A 15,121-nucleotide genomic window follows, 5' to 3' on the forward strand; every position below is an offset into this window, starting at 1 on the left:
TATTATTATTTTATCAGTTTTCGATGAAAAACAATCACATCTCTTTTTTTATTATTTTATAAAAAATAATTAGATTTATGATAGACTTTACAGGCTCGTGTGACATCAAAAGTGAAATCTTTACCCTCAAATCAATATTTTAAATTAATATAAGAGATTATTTGTAATGCCTCAAAATCTGGAATTCTTAAATTTTAAGAAAAATTTAAAATTTTAACCACCAATTCTTTTTCAGAGTTAAAAATGATAGTTCAATGAAAATAATGTTTAGAAAAAATAAGTCGATGAACCTTGGGTGGATTACAGTCAAAATTTTCATCCAATAAATTGGGTTTCCAAATGTCATGGATTTAGGTCCGCATTTTCATACATCCATTCAAAACCATGAAGATTCAAAACGAGATTTTAGATAGAAAGAGTTTATACAAAAGTCATTATACAAAATTAGAAAACGAGCTCAAGAGGGAACAACAGAGAGAGTGGATTCTTAATATCATCATGTCATAGCCTGCAGCATCCGTCTATTCGCCACCTGTATCTCATAAAATGGGTCAGACTCATTAAATCTTGATAGGTGCATCAATGTCAGTTAACAGAATAAGACTAATATATGTATTATCATATTTCACAATATTTAGTTTCAAGAGAAGTAAAGTTAACATCATAATGTTGTTTTGATAATTAACGACTTTTGGGTACTCACAAGACAAACGTAGAAACAATAAGATCATTCGGGGGTTTATTATTTCATGAATTTTGATACCCTAAATGATTAGTTGAATATGCTTTAAAGGGAACAATATAATGAACGAAAGAGAATTTCTCTGAGGTCACTTGTAAACGGAAGATGCATCCAAACTTCTGCAAAAGTTATAAGATCTACCACCTAGGATAATACTTGGTACCCAGTCTCCTAACTTCGATGACTAAAGATGTCGAGCCATTGTCACTCGATGAGCATAGTTATTAACAACTTATCCATCGAAGCTTGTACCTCCTATCATTGCTCTTGACAGAACCAAATGATGAATGAGTGTGTTAGGTCTTATTTTATCTGACAACTTATTCAATAAAATCTAGTCTTTTAAACCAAATCGAGCATTTTGCACGTGAATACGATCATCTTTATTTACATAGTTTTCTTATAAAATGGTGTATTATTACACAATAAATTTTGTCATAAACCTTCAATCCATTCATCGTTGTATGAGCATGTCGTGCATGTTTGATAGTACTACAATGATGAGAATGGCATTAGTTTCTCATAAAGAACCCCCAATCACAATACTGAAAATCATGATTTTCCACGCCTTAGGTTGAGGAAATATTCAAGTCATTTCGGATACATAAAAAAAGGACCTCACGTGCGTACGATCGAAGGTTGCGTAGTTGAAGTCTTTGCGTTAAATTGGTTCAAAGAGAATACTCAGTTGTGAATGTCTGAGTCATGTCAATCTCTACTTATGTTAAAGTTTGAACTAGGTTGAAAAGGTATTTTTGGAGAACACTTTAACGTTTGGGAATATGTTCGCTAAGAATGGATGCAACAACCTTGATGCATGCGAGCATGGGAGCCTTATTCTGTTAATAGTATAAGCGGCATGTATATGTTTAATATCACGAACATGTGAGCGTAAAATACTTGTTTTATTTTATGAGACATCAGGACATGTGAACTTGAAAACTCGCATGAAGATTCTTTTAAAATTAAGTTAAAGCACGGATGCACAAATCTACGTCTTTAAATAAATATTGATGTAATTTAAAGTAGTAAGGAGTACACAAAATTGCGTACTATGAATAAATGCACATGTAATTGAAATAGAGCAAAAGTATGCAAAATTGTATACTCTGAATAATTATATATATATAAGATCTATATATATTAAAGGAGAAGCTTGTGCACATAATAGTGTAGATCAGGGTCTCATATGTGAAACCACGGATCATGCTAAGTAATTTGTGTAAGTAGAGCCTGGTTTATGAAACTATACATTAGGCTAAGTAAATCGCATAAAGTAGGAGTTTGTGTATATTACAACGCGATGATAAAATAAATAACATAATTTAAATGGGACAAGAATATACATATTTAGGTCCTTAAGTTAAAAGCGCGCACGCACACACACACACACACACACACACACACACACATATATATATATATATATATATATGACGTAAATATAATACATATATATCGTAAATGTTCTATCCTTGTCATTGGGTATAACTTTTTCCCTTACCTCAAAGATGGTCTGAATCTCTGACGATTCTGAGCATAGGTTATCAATATGTTTGTGTCTCGATATGCATGTCAAAGGTATAAGTATCCCCCCATTGCATTGATGTGGTGCGCTCAAAACATTTTATTGTGTTGCATAAGGAACAAGGTTAAATCTCTTATACCAGTGGATGAGGCGATGATTGTATCGCATGGGTCGAACCTCAACCTAGTTCGAGCCGATCGGACTAAGCCTGGTAGACAAGACATAAAAAGAGTCGGTTATGTTTGGTAACAAACCGTGTTGACTAGGTTTCACCGAATCAAACTTGGTTTGACCAAGCTGAGCTCGGTACCAAAAATGGATCGAGCTAAGTTCCACCTTTGCCGAAATCAACTTGGCCAAGCCAAGAAATAGGCAGCCTCGTGTTGCCGCTTGACCGAGCTGGGCTCAGTTTAAGAAGACCGGGTCAGGCTTAGGCCAAGGGTGAAAGATATGACCGAGCGGGGCTCGGCTTACTAACCGAGCTGGCTCGATTATGAAAATATCGACCGAGCGAAGCTCGGTTCCAGCCGAACTTAGCTCGGTAGAGCCAAACATGCAACAACAATAGTTATTTATGATGCTCATGCAAACAAGGTGGGCTTAGTGGCCAGGTTGACTGGGTCTGGCCCTCAATAAGACAAGACTAAGCTTGGGCTCAGTCCTCCTATAGAGGTAACCAAGTTGGGCTTGGTTTAAATCGAGCTCAGCTCAGTAAGCCCAGGGGAAGGGGGTGAGGCCACTGCCGTAGGCAATGGTCAACCAAGGTTCCTTGCCCTCCTCTGCCGGCACAGTAGGGAGAAATGAGAGAGACAGGAGGGTGGCACCCTCCTGCCAAAAATAGTGAGAGATGAGAGGAAGAAGAAAGTGATGGTCAACCTTTCACTTGTTGAGGGTTGACATCAGTGAATTTTGTTTTAACTTTTAAATTTGAACAAAATTGGAGTTAAAATCAAGTCAAATTTAAACAAAATTTAAGAGTTTAAATTAAACTAGGACTCTAGTTAGGTCTGTTGTGAGCCGTAGATTTTGTAGGAGATCATATTTAGTGATTTTGGTTATGGGTAGCTTTAAAAAATATGTTTTTTAAAATTAATTGGGATCTATTTTGTGTTTTTCAACTTGGATAAAGTTCAAATTTTGGTTATTTAAAATTGATCAGACTGTATTTTGAATCTAACCCAATTAGGTTGGATATAATATATGACATTTGGATCTAATTAGGAATGAATTGGGTTGGATATAACTCATGATATTTGGATTCAATTTCATTAGATTGGACTCATAGGGTGGGACGCTCATAATAATGTTATTATTGTTTTGACAAAAAAATGGCTAATCAAATGCTTCACCTATTAAATCAAACTCAACCTCGACGTTTCTCATTTTGAGAGCATCGAAATCGACTATTTACACACCCAAATTGGTATAGATTTGAGCATTTTATCATCGACCGAAGTTCATGCCCAATTGTAGGTCAAAAATTAATGTTTTTCAACATCAACTAAATTTTCTTGATGATCCATGTGCGTACGATTAAATCTAAGACCATCACACTGATTTATGTTTCAAAGGCTATCAAATCGACTATTTAAACGTTAAATTCTATTCAGTCTTTGGGTCTTTATAGCTCCCGAAAGGTTACCATGTCACTAGAGCCCAAGGCAGAATAAAAAGTCCCCACATTTCTTCACTAGCTTAATCATTTTCAGAATTTAATAAGTTAGGACCCATAACTTATTTACTTATTTTATTAATAAAAAAATTAATAGATATTAATCTTTTATATTAGAGATGAGACTCTTGCCTAAGCTCATCTATAAATAGAGGTCATCATGATAGGGATGTGCATCTCTCCTTCTTTCTCATATATCCTTCCTCTAAGCCATTAGGAAAGTCTAGACCTCTATTAGAGACCTGCAACCACCTTGGTGAAAGTCTAGAATGAGCTACGAGTGGAGAAAAAAGCGACGATGTTGTTGTGAGAAGCACATTTTTGGTAGAAAATCTCTAGTTTTATGATGTTCGGTTTCGAGATGTATTAGCATACTTTTTTTTCTACAAGGCTTGGATCTTCATATAATCTATACTTGGAACATCTATGACTATTAGATTTACATGAAAAAGATTTTTGAAAACCCAAAACGGTGTTTTGAAAGAACGATTTTGAGAAAATGATTTAAAAAAGACTAGTTTTGAAACCCTAAAAAGCAAAAGTCATGTGAATAGTTAGATCTGTATTTTATTATATTTTTTAGCATATATAATGAATATAGAAGGATGTTGTTGAGTATTTTTCCATAGATTTTGATGTTATAAATATGTCTCTTGCATATTTCTTGGATAAAAATATGCGAAAATTATTTCGAAGAAGGTTTTGCCAAAAACAATTTAGGGTTTTGCTATTTTATGATAAAGAAAGTTAATCCAAAAATATATGGTGAATTAGAACATATATAGCATGATTATACAGTATGTTATTGCATAAATAATTCATGATTCTATGTTTTTTTATGTCTCTTGTGATTCTTGCATAGATGAATTCGTATTTGAGATATTTCATGAAGGTTTTGTGATTTTTAGATTATGTTTCTTAATATTTTAGTAAGATTAGCCTAAATATGATCAAAGATGTATTGTATAATATTGTAAACGTGTTTAAAGCATCCAAAATTTATGATTATATGAGTTTCACCATGTTTCTTGTTTTTGCTTAATAGATCTTGCATGAGTTTCGATCTTGGTTATTTTGTCCTAATTTTTTGTTCTGATCAGTCTTATAAAAAAATTAATATGTCTATAAAAATGAGGTCAATAAATAAAAATAAAAATACTAGAGTATTCTACACATTTAGGGCTTGAATTTAGAATCGTATTTCATCCCGTTTGGTTCTGTTTTGATGCCAAAACATCAATTGCAATAGAGCACAGGTTTTCTGCTCTGTCAGCATGAGTGTTCCAACCAATGATTTTGAAAGTTCTAAAACCTCAATCAAAACTTATCAAAGTAAATTGTGTAAAATCTGGGTGAAAGCTAACATGCATAATATGATTCTATAAAAAGGACATTTTCAAAATATTTTTCTGTAAATCTTCATAAATTTTGCAAACTGAAATAAATTTCTACAATTGACAGGATTTGTCTAATATTTTTTCTGAATAGGGTTCAGTCCCTGAATTTTCCTGATTTTATTATAACAAATTTTGCAATTATGTTTTATAGACTATGTTCTTAAGATGATGGAACAATTCCAGTAAACTTTTGAGAGTTAAATTCAGTTCTTGTGATTTTTGGTGGGTTTTTCAAATTTAGGTTAATAGAGATATGAACTGCATCGTATGGCATGTGTTGATGTGAGGTTGTATTTTATTTTGTGCAGCATGTTATTGATGTTTAAATGAGATATTTAACTGATATACACGTTAACTGAATGCATTTCATTATTGATTTTATTAGGCATGCATAAATATAAATGATTAGCCTACCTTGACTGTGTACGTGCATATTGATTATATTATTGTATTAATTTTATGGTAGAGACTAATAGAAAGCATGCATTGAGTGCCATAAATATTATTGCATATAAACCATTAATGTGGTTGCATGTTTGCATTGACACTATTAACAAAGGAGTTAATTAAGAAATCAAAAATAAAATTAATTCTCTTGCGGCTTATTAAGAGAGTAAGCTTGGTACGGACAGTTCTGTGAAATATTCGCTTAGCACGGAAGGTTATTTTTATCCCCCATCTACAGGATCCGTAACTGGGGGAACTATCATGATTTATCCGCAGTGTGGTAAGTAAGACTCATAAGAAAAATCTGATATATCGGGTTGCAAAAGTTGAGAGCTCTCTCTATAAAATTGTATTCTCTCTCTGAAGTAGTCACAGTTGGGGCATCACGCAGGTTAATAAGACAAAATTGCTTGAAAACACAAACTTGGGTTCTACCACCATATAAGAGAGTCTGTGTTGTACCCACAGACCGATATTTGCAAGTGAAACATGAGTGTGAATTGCATATAGATAGAACATGACATGCATTATTTAAGGAAAAAAACAATAACTGAAGATAAAAAGTTATTCATGCAGGAAGGACTCACAATACTGAAATGGTAAGTTCAAGCATATTGTATATGTTTATGCATTTGGTAAATATTCATACATGTGTATAATTTATTGTATTGATGCAAATCTTAACATAAATGAATGTATATTAAATTGACTTGCTAGCATGATTTTATGTTTATTGTCTGCTAAGATATGTGTTACATGTATATGAGGTCATGTTTGAATATATTATGATATCGTGCATTTATTGCAAGTATGTTATTTTCTACCAAACTTTCATGACTCTGACCCATTTTATGGGGTTTTAACTAGATTATGATGAGCAACTGCGGAGCGGATGCAGAATGCTTAGGCGGCATCAAGAGCCAGTCTTTTTCTTTACCGAGGATAGTTTTGGAAAATTAATTATTGTCATCAAAATACTCTGATATATATTTTAAATTATTGAGACTGAATTAAATCTCAATGTTCATATTTTAATTCAGTTATGATAATTGATTATACTGTAACCCACCCAGAATATTTAACCCAAAGAAAGCGGTTGTTTCCGTTATTTTAAAAAGAAAAAAATCTCTAAAGTTTAAGGGTTAAAATTTTGGGGTGTTACAACTACAACAAGGATCATATGGTAGTGACGGTGGTTCTGACCACTATCGTTGGTCAGCAAACATGGAAGGGGGGCACAGGGGTTACCCGACTATGGGTGGCCATGCGGCTCACAGCAAAAAGGGATAGTCGATTGGCTGGTAGTGGCACCATCCACCTACGTTTGTAGTAAAAAAGAGGTAGAAGGGGAGGAGGCAGGGAAGTAGTACTTCCTTGCAGGAAAATAACTAAGAGAGAGAGAGAGAGAGAGAGAGAGAGAGAGAGAGCTTACCTGTGGAGGCCAACGTCTGGTGTGGCTCGTCGAAAGGTGGGCATGGAGAGAGGAGAGAGAGCGATATCAGAGACAGGAAGCGTGAGAGTTCGGAGAGAAGGAGTAACATAAAAAGACCCCCCCCCCCTAGGGGAGCTTTTAAATAGGAGATAAGACAGGGGATGTTGATAGGGGGTGTCGGCATTCGTTTTTGGATCTAGATTGAATCTGGTTGGATCTAACTTGGATCTGCCCCAAAAGACCTCCAATTCATTCATTGTCGTAGTACTACAAAGATAAAAATGATATTGGTTTCTCAGAAAGGACCCCCAATCATAATAACAAAAATCATGTTTTTTTATGCCTTAGGCTGGGGGAATATCTGAGTCATTTCAGATATAGAAAAGAAGGACCTGACGTACGTACGATTGAAGGATATATAATAAATTGGTTCAAAGAGAAGACTCAGTTGTGAATGCCCGAGTCATGTCAATCTTCACTTATGTTAAAATTTGAACCAGGTTGGAAAGGTGTTTTCGAAGAACACGCTAACATTTGGGAATATGTCTGATAAGAACAGACGCAACAACCTTAATGCACGCAAGCATGAGAGCCTTATTTTATTCATAGTATAAGTGGTGTCTATATACGCTGAATATCACAAACATGCGAGCATAAAATACTTGTTTTATTTTATGAGACATCAGAGCATGTGAACTTAAAAACTCTTATGAATATCCTTTTAAAATTGAGTTAAAGCAAGGATGCATGAATATGCATCTTTAAATAAATAGTGGCATAATTTAAAGTAGGCAGGAGTATGCAAAACGGTGTACTCTAAATAAATACGCATGTAATTGAAATAGAGCAAAAGTACAAAAAATTGTGTACTATGAGTAATTATATATGCATATATGATCAATATATATTAAAGCATAATCATGTGCATATAACAGTACGACAACAAAGTAAATAGCATAAAATATGACCAGATGTGTGAAACCATGCATTGGGCTAAGTAAATTGTGTAAGCAGGGCCTGGTGTATGACACCACGCATCAGGCTAAGTAAATTGCGTAAAGCAGAAGTCTGTACATATTACAATGTGACGACAATGTAAATAACATAATTTAAATGGGATAAGAATACGCAAAATTATGTCCTTGAGTTAAAAGTGTACATATATATATTTGATCGCCATAGCCATCGGGTGCAACTTTTTCCTACCTCGGAGATAGACCAAATCTTTGATGATTTTGAGTGTAGGTTATCAATTTGTTTGTGCCTCGATATGCATGTCAAAGGTTAAGAGTCTTGCTTGTTGTGTCAATGTGGTATGTTAAAACGATTTTATCATGCTGCATAAGGAACGAGGTTAAATCTCTTATACTTGTGGATGAAGCAACGATCATGTCGTAGGGGTTGAACCTGAACCTAGTTTGGGCAGACCAGACCGAGTCGGGCAGACGACATCAAGAGAATCAATTAGGTTTGGTAACGAATTGTGTTGACTAGGTTTGACCAAGCCATACTTGGTTTTATCGAGTTGGGCTTGGTACCAAAAATATATTGAGTTGAGTTCGGCTTTTGTCGAACCTAGCTTGGTTGATCCAAGAAAGAGGCAGCCTATTATTGCCTCTTGACCGAGCTGGACTCGGTTTAAGAAGATCGAGTCAGGCTTAGGCCAAAGGTGAAAGACATGATTGAGTTGGGCTCGACTTACTAGCTGAGTTGGCTTAATTATGAAAACATGGACCAAGCAAATCTCAGTTCCAGCCGAGCTCTGCTCGGCAAAGCCAAGCATACAGCCTAGTTGGAGGTTGGCATGGCTTGCCAGGAGGTGAGCAGGGAGAGAGAGGGAGCAACATAAAAAGAAACCCCCCTGTAGGCGAGGTTTTTATAGGGGAGAAGAAAGGGGATGTTGACAGGGGGGTGTCAATGATCATGCATATATTTTGTGTTTTATTCATACGATTTTATGCATGATCCAATGAAAAATCGTATTAAATACTCATTATTATCGGTGTTTTTGAGAAATTGCTTTAAAATTAAAAATATTGGTAAAATCTCATATTTCAAGTTCTTCCTTGCATTTTTTTAGAGTTTTAGTTAGTTTAAAATTTTCTAATGCGTAGTCTAACTAGATTAGGAGTGTATTGATTAGTTTTAATTTGTTTGGAATAGTATTTTTCTTGAAAACATGTTTTTCTTGAGGTGTTGTTTTGAAAATTCTAAAAATTAATTGGGCTTTTAGAAAATACATTTTCTAACCTAATTTTTAGTATAAATAGGATTGTTTCAACCATATGGGATGTTTTTGCCTCTTGAAAAATCACTGGCCTCTTCTCTTCCTCCTCCTCGTTCCCAATTGGTTCTCCCTCGTTCTCTTCCTTTCTCCCCCTATTTCATCTTGCTTCTAATCATTGCTTTCACCGACTTCTTCTTGTCCCCATCGTCAACGCTACGTGAAGCCCGGAGAAAGACCACATTTTTCTTCTCAACCCTCCATCAAAAATGGATCGTGAGGTTTGTTTCTTGTCCCTCATTTCTCCATAGTTTATTATATAGATTAGTTTCTTTTTTTTTGTAGAATACATGCATCATGGCATATAGCATAGTTTAATCTCTCTTCACGTGTTGCATTTAGTTTTGATTACTTGCTTTTTATTCATTTCAAAAGAAAAAAGTAAAATAACTTAATTTCGTTTAGCCAATTTTCTTTATTTTTATGTAGATTAATATTATTTTATTCAAATCGATGGATTTAGCATAGAGTATTTTTTATATTTTAGTGATTTTTAATTCAGTTCATGTTAGAACTAAGTTAGATTTAGTTTAGATTAAGTTTTAAATTTTTGGTATTAATTAGATTTAATTTATTTATATTTCTAAATTAATTGATTTAGGGGTTTTATAATCTTTTTAATTTTCACAATAAGATCTAAGTATTTTCTGGTTATTTTCAGTATTAGGTTAGTTTATTCAATGTCTAATTCATGTTCTTGATTTTTATTAATAGCTTTAGTTAGTTTTATTTAATTATTAGATTAAAGTAGATTAATTGATAGAGAATAATTAGTTCTTTTAGTTTTTTTAATTCAGTTGAATAGCATAGATTTAATTTCTGTTTCTTGTTATCAATTAGATAGTTATTCTTTTAATTGTAGAAATTTTTAATCTATTAATTCAATTAGAATTAGTTGTTTAAAATCACCAATTATCGTTTTTAGATAGATTCGGTTATGAGCCGATTAAATAGCTATAGTTAATTTTATTTTACACTTTTTAATTCACATCAGATTTTATTCTCACAACAATTAGATTAATGTAGTTTTGACTTAATGATATTAGTTTAGATTAGAATAATTCATAATTAGTTTAATTGTAAATTAATAGTAGCCGAATTATGGCTTTGTTTGAATTATCATTTTTTAGAATAAAATAGTTAGTTATTGTTGTTTGCCTTCAATCATATTAGCTACATATTAGTTTAGTTTATGTTATTAGTTAGCTTAGTTTTAACTTAATTTATGTCAGTTTATTATTAGAATAGTTTTAGTGTTTACCCTGTTTAGATTAATTAATTAACATCAGCTTGTTCTTGTTCTATTCTTTTTAATTAATTATAGTTTAGTTAGTCGTTATTTTGTTTCGTATTTTGTTAATCAGTTTAAAGTATTGTACAACATCTTTGTTATTGGTTTGTTAGTGAGCATGGCAAGTTTAATTTTTATTCTTGTTAGTCGGTTGTATTTTTTTGTCTTCTAATTAGTTCGTGAGTTATCAAAGTAGCATTTAATTGATTCTTGTTATTTCAACTAGTATTCGTTTGATTAGTTTAGATTATATGGTTTAGTTAGTTTTGTTCCAGATTTTGTTAATTAATTAGTTAGACATTGTACAACATGTTGTTAGCTAATTAGTTTAGTCAATGTGTTAGTTTTAATTGATTCTTGATATTCAGTTAGTTTGTCTTCTTGCTTAGTTAGTTAGATTGTTAATTTAGTTTTTATATGTAGTTCTTTATTATTATTTAGTTAGTTGGTTTATCATCTTGTCATTTAGTGATTTAGTGTGTTACAAGTTAGTTTAATGTTTGTTACATGATAGTTAGTTTGTTAGGTTAGTTTCTTATTTTTCTTGTTTGAAATATTAGTTTTCGATATCGTTTATTTTCATTGTTTTGCTCAATTTGTATTTTTTTTTTTGCAGAAAAGTGGTCGGACGTACGATAGGCCCGCAAAAGTACTATCGAAGAGCCCTCTGAGGTCCCCAAAAGGCCCTTTGAGTCCTCAAAAGAGCCCCTCAGAAGAACCCTTCAAAAGGCCCTAAATCAATAAAATGTGAGAACAATAAGCAAAAGAGGGAAGTAGTGAAGATAAAAGGGACTAAAGCTCAAGCAACTAAAGACCCTTTTTTCTCTTTTCTTTTATATTAAGTTTATTTAATTCATTAATTTGGGTTTGTAATAAAATCATTTATTATTCTTTTTGAGCCCTCTGCAAGAGGGTAACAAATTGTAATAGTTAGTTATTTTCATTTATTTTTATTTTAAAGGCAATAAAGCTTGTTATTGTGTGGAATACAAAGTTTTTGCCCGTTCCCTAAATTTGACCAAAATCTCACCCTATGGTGAGTCAATTTTTATTATTTGGTGTCTGGTTTTCACAAAATTGTTTTGTAAACACTTCAAATTTTTCACTTTTGCTCAAAACCTTTTTCTCTTGCCACTGAGACCCGCTCTCTAAATCCCTCAGGGAACCAATTGGTCGACATCTGAGTCAGGGCTATTCAGAGCTCGAATTTTGCCCCAAATTTAAATATTTCAAAATTCAATCTCCATTTTGGCTCCATTTCAGTTATCAATTTTCATCCTCGAACATGAATGTTTAATTATCTGTTTCTCTCAGGGGCCCGGGACTTCGAATCCATCATCTAGAGTTTACATTTTGTAATCTTTATATATCGTTTCATATCATTTCATGTCATTTTATTATATTTCAGGTTATTTCATCGCATTGCATCACATTCTTGAGATCCAGCACTCTGTTTTTTCATAATCTTTAATCCATATTCGATTTTAAAGCCTCTTTTTCAAAATTAATTTCAAATACATATGTTTTAGATCGATATTTTACCATTTGTCAACCCCCAGGATCTTTATTTCAAAATATTTTCCTTAGAAAGCGATCTGGATTTGTTTTAAAATCAATCTTTAATTGATCTCAATCCTCAGATGAGACCCATCTATGTGTTGTTGCTTTTGGATCCCTTCTTTTATCCAGATTACTCAGATTTAAGAGTTCTAGTCAGATTAGGACTCTATCTTTTTACATTTTAAACCATTTTCAAAATTTTATTTTAATTTTAAATCAGAGGTAGTCTTATTCCTTATCCATTTTCTTCATTTTGGCCAAAATCTCAGGGTTTCAGTCGGACTAGGACTCTATCCCAGAGTTTCAGTCGGATCAGGACTCTATCCTGATTTCATCATTCATTCCTGTTTTTCACTTATTTTCAGAAACCTTCTCATCTGAATTTCAAAAAGACACAAAATTTAGAGTTTCAGTCGGATTAGAACTCTATTTTTTCATTGCTATTTTCACCTATTTTCAAGAAAATCTTTCAAAACCTTTCAAAATAAGTCAAAATCCTAGAGTTTTAGTCAAATCAGAACTCTGTCCCAGAGTTTCAGTTGGATTATGACTCTAAACCTTACTTCAATTTTGAAAGAATTTTTCAAAAAAAAATCTATTTATCTTTTCAGAAACCAAATTTCAAAATTTTAGGACTTTATTGTAGAGTTTCAAAATTTTAGGACTCTGTCCCAGAGTTTTAGTCGGTCCAGAACTCTACTCTGATTTCATATTTTTACTTTTATTTTACTTATTTTTTGAAAACAGATTCAATTCTAAGAGTTTCAAAATTTTGGGACTCTATTCTAGAGTCCCAGTTGATTAAGACTCTAACCTCGGTTTCATCTTTTTGTTCATTTTTGCTAGTCTCTAAGACGATCTTTCGAAATCTCTTCGTTTGTCTTTCAAAAACCAAAATTTAAGAATTTTAAAATTTTAGGACTCTAATCGGGAGTTTTAGTTGGTTTAGGACTCTAATTTTCTTGAAATTGTTCATTGCTTTCATTTCCATCTGTTTTAAAAAATTATTTTCATGTTTATTTTAACCTATTAAAAAACTCAAATGTGGGTCCCACATACCTGACACCACATTCAAGAGTTTTTTAATTTATCTAGAACTCTATAGGATTTAGAATTTTGATTTTTACCTTTTGTTTAAAACCCTTTTTGAAAATCTTGTTTTTAACCCCTTTATTTTCAGGTTTTAAAAATCATTTTCTGAAAAATCAAATGGGGACCACAGTAGGTGGCACCACATTTGAAGAAGTCTAGGCTAGTTCAAATTCGGTTAGTGTCCTAATTGAGTTAGTATTTCAAAAAAATCAAAATTGATTTTAAAACATAACTTTTATTTTCACTTTTTAAAATCTTGTTTTAAACCTTAAAATAATAGCTTTTATAATCAAATGTGGGCCCACAATAGGTGGTGCCACATTTAGATTTGTTTTATAGTAATTAGAACACAATTAAATTAATTAATTAGTGCCTTGTTAGGTTAGGATATCTCCACCAAAATCGCCCCCCTTAATTAAGCTAATTAGGAAGAGTTTTGTGAAAGCAAAACTCTACCCTAATTAATAATTATAAAAGGGACCATAGGGGTCGACCCTCTCATGGTGTTCCTCCTTTTCTTCTTGCTTCTTCTCTCTCCTTCAGCAGCCTCTCCTTCCTCCATTGTTGCAGCTCCCCCAAGTTGAGATTTCTTCTAGTTTTTTTTTGTTATTTTTTTAGTTTTGATGTTTTATTTGCTATTTTAGCCATTGGCTCCCCATTTGAGATTGGGTTTTAGCTTTGTTTCTCCTCAAGAACCGTGAAGGCAAGTCAAGAAAATGATCTAATTTTGCGTGAGGGTGATTTTCATGTTTTTCATCCGTTAAAATAACTTGGAGTATTGCTTTTTACGTTTATGTCAAAGAAAGGATGATATTTAATCCCTCTATGGATCGAATCCCTCTTTGAAAGGCCAAACCAAATTTTTAATCATGCAACCCTAAAAAAAATGTATTTATTTTATCCTGGTCATGTTTATTTCAGTAACTTAAATATCAAACCATGATCCATGTGTCATTTGTGCATTTTTTATGATTTTGCATATTTAGATTAGGGTATTTCATGCATTTATCGATAATGCACATACCTTAATTCTGGCCACACAGGAACAATGCTATTTAATGTGTATTTGTCTGTCAATAAAATTCATTTTTTTTAGGGTTGAATCATGCATGTGTCAGTGACTTTCCACAAAAAAATTGGATTATTTTGGGTTCTGTAACTCTGCTAAAAACATCAAAAAACCGAATCCTGGTTCCTATACCGTGAAAATGTTATACCAAGTCAGGTACAGTTTGTCAAGGCTATATCTCCCTCATCGAAGATCCGATTGATGATCTATAATAAACATTAAGTTTGTCATGATGTCTAGTATTTCCTGTGAAATTTTCATATATTTCTATGATCGTTTGCTATTTTTCCGCTGTCAAAAATCAGAATCTATTTCACAGTAACCCTTATATATCGTTTAAGCCTTAATTCAACTTGCAGGATTCGTACCTCCCTAACCAAAGATCGTATTCATGATCCATAAGAATCCATAGATTCAGCTATATGTCTAGTTACATCAATGAAATTCTGCTAATTTTTTGACACTGTCTGCTGTTTTTAATTAAACCGAATCAGAACTATCAGTTTTTGAACCGTTATCCATTTGCCAGAATCAAGCGCATGTTGCCAGAATTGTATCTCCTTAACCGACAATCGTATTTCAGATATATAAAAACATAATTTTTTGT

Source organism: Nuphar pumila, chromosome 10, assembly GCF_984573655.1.
Source record: "Nuphar pumila chromosome 10, dmNupPumi1.hap1.1, whole genome shotgun sequence".
Classification (NCBI taxonomy): Eukaryota; Viridiplantae; Streptophyta; class Magnoliopsida; order Nymphaeales; family Nymphaeaceae; genus Nuphar; species Nuphar pumila.